At 41.2% G+C, this 3,650-nt stretch overlaps 1 long non-coding RNA gene across 1 annotated transcript; it reads left to right on the top strand.

The window, feature by feature from the left end:
* Nucleotides 1–15: 15 nt before the first annotated feature.
* LOC119282297 lies at nucleotides 16–3,343 on the top strand. Its single transcript, XR_005138690.1, has 4 exons — nucleotides 16–143; nucleotides 307–473; nucleotides 1,138–1,343; nucleotides 2,793–3,343. It is a non-coding gene; the product is annotated as an uncharacterized LOC119282297 (long non-coding RNA).
* The last annotated feature ends 307 nt before the right edge of the window (nucleotides 3,344–3,650 follow it).

The raw sequence follows: 3,650 nt of genomic DNA, 5'->3' as shown, positions 1-3,650 counted from the left end.
AGGTCCAATTCCATCTCTTGTTCTCCCCTCGATCCGGATGCTCTGCTCTCCGACCCCGTTCGGTAACCGTTAATGGTTCAGATACCCTGAGGGAGAAGGAGGTGCCGAAAGGGGATGGGAGCAACAAGTTTGAATCGAAAGAGGTATACCCATCTGTCTGGAGACTGCTCTTTATACAGAAATATCGAGTTCAGCTTGTTGGAAGGTTTCTTTGATTTTGTGTCTTCTTTCCTTTACCATTTTGTACAGAGAAAGTTTATACCATTTTCTCAAGAAGTATAATTATTGTGTCCTTTCTCTTGCCAGTTTATTGTACCATCAGTGGCCGTGCTGGACAGGAGGGGCCAGCGAAGTACTTTTAGTTATGAGTTTGTTAAACCGGCGGAATCTAATATTCCTGAGATTGAAGGATGTAACATCGCACATGTTGTACTACAGCTGAAAACTCTTGGCATTGATGTGTAACCATCAAGGTGAGTTTCGTACTTTTGTTTTCTCATTATTCTTGGTCATGAGTAATAGGAAAATTTGCATTGAGAAGACAGATGCTAGTAATTGCAGCCATCATCAAGTTGCAATATTTCAGGTGTGCTGTTGTGCTTTATATTTACAAATAAATAGATCACACAAATAGGAGACACAGATATGCATAGTCGGAGGTCACATCGACATCCTTCTTCTTTCATGCTTATTATATAGTGTGATCCGATCAAAACCTGGAAGTTAAAAAAAAAAGATAAGTGCTAGGTCCAGAATTAGTTATATAGACAGAAAAGCAAAGGTGCAAAGAAAACACGAACGATCGCACGAACCTCACCCCTCTAAAACATCAGTGTACACAATGTTTTTGGTGATTGTTCTCTCAGGCCCCACGCTTTCCTTTGATTCATCTTTTGTTTGGCAACTCCTTTGATTTATCTCAGGACACCTGCTTTTATTTTTGCTTTTTTTATACCCCACACATACATAATTAATGGAGTTATTTTCGTAATACATTTTTGTACAGAAATATAGGGCTCGGCTCATCAGAACGTTTATTTGATTTTTTGTGTGCTTTCTCTTATATCTTTTTTATTATATACGGAAAGTGTGTCATTCTCTACAGAAATATAATTCTTGTATCCTATGTCTTGCCAGTTAGTTTAATGTGCCCTCAATGGCCATGTTGGACAGGAGGGGCCAGGGAAGTGTTTTCGGTTGTTTCAAGACTGTGAGTTTGATAAAATGGCAGAATCCACTATTCCTGAGATTAAACCATGTAACCTTGCAAATATTGTACTACAACTCAAGGCTCTTGGGACTGGTGACATCATAGGTTTCCATTTTATGAAGAAACCATCAAGGTGAGTTTCGTACTTATGTTTTATTATTATTACTGCTCACGTGTGGTAAGAAAAATTGATAGTTTTCGTGGCCCTTTATCTCTTTTTGTTCATTGTTGGTTATGCTGTCTTCAGTTTTGTGTGTGCACATTACAATTTTATCGATGGCTGTTAGTGTTAGGGACTGAGAATACTTTTTACTCCATGATGAAATTGGCACTTCTTGATAGTTTCAATTTAGTTAGTACATGTGCGCTTGGCAATGAAACCAGTTATATTTGAGACCGAGGTCATAATCACATATGTACTTCAGAGAAAAACAGCCATCATAAATTTGCAATATTTCATTATTTCTGTCAATGATCCCAGCAGCTTAAATTTTGCTGGTAGTACAATCTTATGTTCTGGAATTGAAGGAATAAATTGAAATTTCTACGTTCCCAAATGAATGGTGTAAGTAATCAGAACAAGAACGGAATAACAAGTGTGACACATTTAAAGTCTGCACTTTTTCATTTGGAGACAGTTGATATGTCAATGATTTTTAAAAATAAATCACACTAATAAACGACTCTAACATAGAGTTAGAGGTCACATCGGCATCATTCTTGTTTAGCACCCTATTACGTAGCGCGATGTGATCAAAACCTGCAACCAATTGGGCCATGTAGATGAAGAATAGATCAGTATACAGTATTATAACTGGGCCATGTAGGATGAAGTTCATCTTCATTACCTTGTGATACAGCTAGCTGTGTTTGTGCCCCACTGTTCTCGGCAGAGGCAATTTTCTTCTGTTTGTAAACCTCACGTCGAATCTTATTAATCTCATCCTTATTTTGTGCATACCGCTCTCTATCCCTCTTGCCTTTTTACTTCTTTAGGGTCTGCAATCAATGGCACAATTCAGCAGTTGAGCTACAAAAACTGAAATTGGGTGCTTGTGTAATGCTCATCACCCAAGGATTGAGTGTTGCTTATATCCTGGAACGGGGTGCGCGTCCCATTGGGATTGGTCGGGGCTATACGAAGTCCTTGAACCCTGTGAATGTCAAGAAGGTTATCACACAATTGTAACGGAAGGAATAGTATTAGCACAACGCTGACAGAGTGCAGTTTTATGTTCAACTCCATCCCACTGTTTGCCATCAAAAAGCTTTCTTATGGTGCCTCTGCAACCAATTGAATTTATTTTGCACTAATATACCTGCAATAATGCATCAGGATGTAGTAGGTTGTAATACTGTATATCTCAGGCAGACTTTATTTGTGTTCACATGAATTGGAACTGAGCATTGAACGATCCATATGCAGCTTCATGAGTCATTTAGGTGAAGTCAGTCCAATGCTCATCAGGGATCATGTTAGCATATGGTCATGCCATAAGTCACCAATTCCTACATTTTCCTTCTAGAATTGCTATTATTTTTCATAAATTCAATGAAAGCAATTGATGGATGACATGAACAGGTTGACAAATGAGCATGCATCTACGGAGTGGAGCAGAGGCGTCTTCTAGCCTAACGAAGTCTTGGCGGCAGCTGCGTGTAAAACCCTTACCAACTTCAGATCAGAGAAGAGCATGCACCTGTGCCGGCGAAGAGCTCGTCGTCGCCGCTGTGGGAGGGCGCCTGGGCGGCTGCACCTGTGTTGGGGAAGAGCTCGTCGTCGCGGCTGTCGTCGGTGACTCGGCGAGCTCGTCGTCACGGCGGTCGTCGGGTGCCTCGGCGGCTGTGCAGGGCAGCAACGGCACACGTAAGCTGGACGACGGATTGATTCCCTGGATATATTTCCGATAAGCTAGCACATTTGTTTCCGTATATGGCTCCCCGTGTAAATTGGATGTGGGCTGTTTCCTTTGTGCGGGCGTGGGTGTTGGTAGAGTTTTCGTCCGCCCTGGAAAAATGCTAAACGCACTTCTTTTGTGGGTTGGTGTAATCGTGATGGCTAGATCTAATTAAGCGATTTGATCGTGAGGCTCCAATTAATCGGGAATGTTATGTGTAGATTAGGCTGGGTGTGTTTAGCGTTGAATATGTTCTCTTATTTAATAGTAGTAGAGATAGACGACCGCAAGTCGTCCACTTTTTTTTTTGCGAATACAAGTCGTCCACATTATTTCCACACACTTCATCTCGTCTCAATCTAACACACGGTGCGTCGACACATACACACAGGTGATAATTGTTCGAGATCAAAAATGAAATCTCTATCATTGATCGATTGACAATACACATATATATGTGCTGGAGAGACGCGACGATCCAGAGGGATGCGTCGGTTGCGGTAGCAACTGCACGACCGTTCGGGCAAGGAGAGATTTTCCTA

The sequence above is a fragment of the Triticum dicoccoides genome, chromosome 3B (genome assembly GCF_002162155.2).
Source record: "Triticum dicoccoides isolate Atlit2015 ecotype Zavitan chromosome 3B, WEW_v2.0, whole genome shotgun sequence".
Classification (NCBI taxonomy): domain Eukaryota; kingdom Viridiplantae; phylum Streptophyta; class Magnoliopsida; order Poales; family Poaceae; genus Triticum; species Triticum dicoccoides.
The sequence above is the reverse complement of the archived record's forward strand: the minus strand, read 5'-3'. Positions and strand labels throughout refer to the sequence as shown.